This window comes from Onychostruthus taczanowskii, unplaced genomic scaffold (genome assembly GCF_017590055.1).
Source record: "Onychostruthus taczanowskii isolate IOZ18803 unplaced genomic scaffold, ASM1759005v1 scaffold187, whole genome shotgun sequence".
Taxonomy (NCBI): domain Eukaryota; kingdom Metazoa; phylum Chordata; class Aves; order Passeriformes; family Passeridae; genus Onychostruthus; species Onychostruthus taczanowskii.
This window is the reverse complement of record NW_024499095.1, coordinates 212,004-218,419: the sequence shown is the minus strand read 5'-3', so window position 1 is coordinate 218,419 and position 6,416 is coordinate 212,004.

Genomic DNA, 6,416 nt, shown 5'->3' with positions numbered 1-6,416 from the left:
TGGCCTGGGGGGAGGAAGGGTCATAAAATTATAAATGCTTTGGATTGGAAGAGATGTCAAATATCATTTCTTTCCACTCTCACCCTGCCATGGCAGGGACACCTTCCCCTGTGCCAGGCTGCTCCAGCCCCAGTGTCCAGCCTGGCCTTGGGCACTGCCAGGGATCCAGGGGCAGCCCCAGCTGCTCTGGGAATTCCATCCCAGCCCCTGCCCACCCTGCCAGGGAACAATTCCTCATTGCCCAGATCCCATCCAGCCCTGCCCTCTGCCACCGGCAGCCATTCCCTGTGTGCTGTCCCTCCATCCCTTGTCCCCAGTCCCTCTCCAGCTCTCCTGGAGCCCCTTCAGGCCCTGCCAGGGGCTCTGAGCTCTCCCTGGAGCTTCTCCTCTCCAGGTGAGCATCCCCAGCTCTCCCAGCCTGGCTCCAGCCCCGGGGCTGCTCTGGGCTCTCTCAGCAGCTCCAGGGGCTGGCTGTGCCCCAGGGCTGGGGCAGAGGAGCAGAGCTGTCCCTGCTGTGTCCCTCCCTGTGCCAGGCTGCAGCCCAGGTGAGCTGGCTCAGCCCTGCCCACACCTGTCCTGGCTCAGGTGAAGGTTCCCAGACCTGCAGGACCTGGGCAAGCCTTGCTGCTCTGCTCGTCTGGGGTTTTTCTTCCTGTGAGGCAGAAACTGCAGCAGAACTCCAGCAGCATCCTGCGGGAATCACAGGGGGTGAAGAGCTGCCTGGAGGGAGAGGGGCCCTGCTGCTTCTGGGCTGGATAAAGCAGAAACCAGCCTGCTCCTCAAGCTCACAGCTCCACACTGAGTGAGGTGAAGGTGTGGCAGAGCAGGGGACACAGGTGACACCACTGAGCCTTCCTTATCACAGCTCCACACTGAGTGAGGTGAAGGTGTGGCAGAGCAGGGGAAGGACCCCCAGGTGACACCACTGAGCCTTCCCTGAAGCTGCTGAGCTGGCACAGCCCACAGACACCTGGCTGCCACGCCAGGGCCTTCATCCTGGAAAAGCCCAGTCCCAGGTTTTTAACCTGGCACCTTCCACCAGCCCCTTTGCCCGAGTGCCTCCTGGGGATGCCCCTCAAGGTCACTTCTCAAGGCTGGGCCAAAGAGATTTGCCCTGGTCTGGGCGAGGGGCATAATCACCAACCTCTGCTCAACAATGGGGTTTGCTGCCTTTAACAGAATTGCCTCAGTCTTGTTTCAGACATTATACTGGTATTGTATTGTATTGTGCTGGGCAGTAAATAATGCTGATTGATCTCTTAGTCTATTCATTTTCATAATGAATCATTTATTTACATAGATATCTTTATTTGGGTTCCCAGCCTCAGTCCTAGAGGATTAGGTCAGGTGCAGGCTCAGTCAGAGCTGTGCAAAGCTTTGCACAGAGCCATTGAGCAGCTCTGGGGCTGGGCTGGGACCCAGCCTCACCTCTGGGGAGCAGCTCAGGAGCCATGGGGCCCAGCTGGGGTGGGTGGTGGTTTGGGGGTCTCTGGGGAGTGTTTGGGGGTCCTTCTGCTCCTCAGGACTCAGCAGGAGGATCTCATGGCAAACTCTGTCTCCCACCCTGCCCGTGGGCAAGGCCAGGGCTGCCTGGGCCAGGCCAGGGCCAGGCTGCAGAGCTTTGTAGGACTTCAAATATTTTCAGGAGTTTTTAGATCAGAGCAGGTATTTCCAGAAGCTTTTGTGGCACATTTTTATTTAAAATACTGCAATGATGTAGCCTCTGCCTCAGCTGACCAGTAATCCCTTGCCTTTACATGAAACAGAGAAGCACTTGCCCTCTCTCACTCAAATATGATGCATTTAATCGAATTGCCCTAAATACACTCTCTTGCCTCCAAAATTTGGAGGTGGAGCCCACAGCTGACAGGGCTCAGAAACGTTTCTAGCCCGTGTGGGGGTGAGGTTTGCCCTGCCTGCCCAGGCAGGGAGGGAAGAGGGGAGCAAACCCAAGCAGCTCCGGAGGCAGAGCTGCTGGGGTGGAGGGGATGTGCCCTGGGCAGCCCCTGGTGTCTGTCAGGGTGGGCCCTGCTCTGCTCTGCTGCTGTGTCCAGCGGGTGCCCAGCTCCCTGTCCCTCAGAAGGGCGCTGGGATCTGCTCCTGTGCCAAACCCAGGGCACGCTGTGCCTGCAGGGAGATCTGACCTGGTGCCTTCCAGCCGTGCTGGGCTCATCCTGCAAAGGGGCTCTGGGATCAGCTCCAGAGAGCCTGCAGCCAGCTCCTCCTCAGGCGCTCCCAGCCCATCCCCAGGGCTCTCAGCATTCCTGGTTTTCACCCGCAAGGGTGGGCTGGTGCAGCTTGGCCAGGTGAATGTGCCCAGCTGGGGCAGGCGGTGCCCAAGGCAGGGGCTGGGGAGGGGCTGGGGGCTGCTCTGGGAGGGGGCCAGGAGTCAGAGGGGTTAGAGGGACATGGCAGCACAGAGGGAAGGGGGTCCTGGGCAGGGCCAGCAGGGGCTGGGCTGGAGCACCAGAGCTGGGGAGGCACTGCAGGCACAGAGGCAGCACCTGGGAGGAAGAGGAAGGTGAACTGCTTGGTCTCAGCCCTGTCCCAAAATCCCTTCTGCCCCTGGGATATCCGACTTTTGTCCCTTCCCAAAGAGGAATATGCAGGAATGTGACATTCCCGTGGTGTCTGTGGTGATTGTTTCAAGGAGAGAAGAAATGCCACTGAGCAGGACCTTCGCTGCCGCAGATCTCCGTTCTGTGGGGTGTTTTGTTTGCTTTTGTTTGTCTGGGTTTCATAGCTGAAAGCACTGGACCTCAGCAAGGTGGGCTTGGGAATGCTGAGGTAGAGATATCTCCTTGTCCCTGGATCCCTGGCAGTGCCCCAGGCCAGGCTGGACACTGGGGCTGGAGCAGCCTGGCACAGGGGAAGGTGTCCCTGCCATGGCAGGGTGGCACTGGGTGGGCTCTGGGGTCCCTCCAACCCCAACCACTCCAGAATTCTCACAGTGCACAAGGACAATGCCCAGGAGGTGACATTTCAGCAACCCATGGGGCTCATTAGAGATGAAATCAAAATAGCAATTTTTTTTTTCCCAAACCCCACCAGTGCAATGACTGGGCAAGAAGGGCACCAGAAGGCACCTGGCACAAACTCCCACCTTTGTGGTGATCCCTGGCATGAGAAGAAACCAGAAGTGATGATTTACAGAAGGAAATGGCACAAGCATGGAAAGCACAGAGAAGGATGGGAAGGCAAGAAGCGATTTGCATTCAGCAAGAGGCAGATTAAAGTGCAAGCTGCTCTGCTATTCAAATGGTGGGGAAGCACGGGGAGTGATGGATGGTGTGGCCAGGCATGGCGCTTACTTGGTTCTTTGTCTAAATCATTTTTCCTGAAGTAGTCTAACATCAGCAGCAAAGTAAGAAATCAGGCAGAATGGGAGAAACAATTAAAAGCTAATCAAGCAGATGGTTTAAAATTAGCAGGGCAGGGTGACAGTTCCCACGGAGCACTTCCAGGGGGCAGGGGCAGCCCAAGGGCTGCTGGCAGAGATCTTGGAGCGTGAACAGAAGATAAATGGGAATGAAAAGCAGCGTGGAGTGAGGCAACAGGAGACGTGGAAAGGGCAGAGAACACTGGGATTAACATTCAGTCCCTGGAGAGCTGTGAGTCAGAGAAGCCCAGTCCTCACCGAGCACGCGGCAGCAGCGACCGCCGATTCTCAGGAACAAACCGTGACAAAGTGCTGCAACTTCTCCTGCAGCGGGGCAGCACGTCGGGCTGGCAGGGCACAGCCAGGGCTGGGGCTGGGACACCCCTGGGCACGGCTGGGACACCCCTGGGACACCCCTGGGCACGGCTGGGCACGGCTGAGCACAGCTGAGACACACCTGAGCATGGCTGGGACACACCTGGGCACAGCCAGGGCTGGGGCTGGGACACCCCTGGGCACGGCTGGGGCACGGCTGGGACACACCTGGGCACGGCTGGGACACCCCTGGGACACCCCTGGGCACGGCTGAGCACGGCTGAGACACACCTGAGTATGGCTGGGACACACCTGGGCACAGCCAGGGCTGGGGCTGGGACACCCCTGGGCACGGCTGGGACACCCCTGGGACACCCCTGGGCACGGCTGGGACACCCCTGGGACACACCTGGGCACGGCTGGGACCCCCCTGGGACACCCCTGGGCACGGCTGGGACACCCCTGGGACACACCTGGGCACGGCTGGGACCCCCCTGGGACACCCCTGGGCACGGCTGGGACACCCCTGGGACACACCTGGGCACGGCTGGGACCCCCCTGGGACACCCCTGGGCACGGCTGGGACACCCCTGGGACACACCTGGGCACGGCTGGGACCCCCCTGGGACACCCCTGGGCACGGCTGGGACACCCCTGGGACACCCCTGGGACCCCCCTGGGCACGGCTGGGCACGGCTGGGGCACACCTGGGACATGGCTGCAGTCACAGCTGGGACACAGCTGGGACACACCTGGGCACCCCTGGGATACTCCTGGGACACTCCTGGGCATGGCTGGGACACACCAGGGACCGGCTGGGACACAGCTGGGAGACACCTGGGACACACCTGGGCACCCCTGGGCAGGGCTGGGACACGGCTCCCACAGCACCTTCAGGAACAGGAGAGCAGAGAGGGACCCGATGGAACTCCCACAAAAGGGAGGACAGACGCCGTGTGGAGAACGGAGTCACCAGTCGTTCAGTGCCCAGGATGCAGGGCTGCTCTGCTCTCTGCAGTTGGTCACTGCTCCCATCAGGAGCCGTTTTTGGGCTGTGAATGCTGCTGCTGTCACATGCTGGGGACACAGACCTGATCTTCCCCAGGGATCTGCCCTTTAATCCATGTGTTCTGTGGGAATGCAGCAGGCTCAGTGTTTATTGCACTGCTCGCAGGGTTTGGTGTACCTCCGGCCTCCCAGGTGCAGGCACCTTCCATGAGGGAGCACAAAAACCCATTAGCAGCAAAATAATTAAAATTCCGCAGGATGTGAAGCACAAGGGCTGGTGTAGGAACGTGCCCCTGGTTGACTGAGTGGCCAAATTATCCTTTGTCTCCTGAAAAAGGCAAAAAGCCCAGAAATTTCTCTCCTCAATTTGGTGAAAAGACACCTCCTAGGATCTGAGAGACTTCACCTCAGACATGGGGCTGCCCACTGGACAGAGGCCAAGAGCTCCCATCTATGTCATTCACTAGAAAAAGAAGAGAACAAAGACAATAATCGCTTTTGTGAGGTGTTTTAGCAGCAGCAAGAACCTCTCACCCCTGGCTTGGTTTTTCTCCATAAGAGCTTTGTTATTTTGCCTCTTATTGGAAATTCTTCTGTTTCCAGCAGCGCCTCAGAAGATGTCCTGCTGGTTTTATGCCACTGAGGTCGCTGGGCTGTCTCGAGTGTGATGGAAGCTCCCCAGCCCTGGCTCCAGGAGAAGCCCATCAGGCACAAGGGTTTATGGAGGTGCCACCAGGAGGGTGAGAGCAGGTTTACTGAACACCCTCCTGCCTTGGTTTGGGTGAGCTGAACCACCTTTCCCTGTGTCGGGGCAGAGACACAGAACAGCGGACATAACACACATAACACTGTCCCTCACGGGGGCAGGTGCACTGCAGAACCTCTCAGTGCTCCCTGTATTCCTGCTTTGCACGCTTCCATCAGAAATCTCCCGCGAGGTGTTTGTTTCCCAGCCCTGCCCTGCACGTCTCACTCGCTGTTTGTGCGTTTTGAGGTTCCTGATGCACACCCAGGGCAGCTTCTCCTCCTGCTGACGGGCTGATCTTCACCACCAGTGACAGGGGGTCTGGAAACACAGAATCCCAGCAGGCTGCCGTTGGAAGAGACCTTAAAGATCATCTTGTTCCACCCCCTGCCATGGGCAGGGACCCCTTCCACCAGAAGTGGGTGTTAATTCAGTGATAACAAAGAGCTGGGGCTTGGTGAGGAGCCACCAACCCCTCCTGCATTCTCATCAGCAAATCCCGTGGGCTGGCTGGATTTCTCAGCTTTAAAAATAAGAAATGCTTACCTAAAGCTGAGGGGGAGGTGTGTTTGTTTTCCTTGAGCATCCTGGGATTAAGCCAGACTTTGCTCTCCGTGAGTCTCATCCAGACTTACTCTGGGGACCTGACTTGGAGCAAAGGTGTCACTGCAGGAGTGCTGAGTGTTTTTGGAGAGTCAGCCCGTGAGGAGGGGCTGAGGGAGCAGGGAAGGGCTGGAGAATCCCTGAGGAGCTGGGAAGGGGCCGGAGAATCCCTGAGGAGCTGGGAAGGGGCTGGAGAATTGCTGAGGGAGCTGGGAAGGGGCTGGAGAATTGCTGAGGAGCTGGGAAGGGGCTGGAGAATTGCTGAGGGAGCTGGGAAGGGGCTGGAGAATTGCTGAGGGAGCTGGGAAGGGGCTGGAGAATCCCTGAGGAGCTGGGAAGGGGCTGGAGAATTGCTGAGGAGCTGGG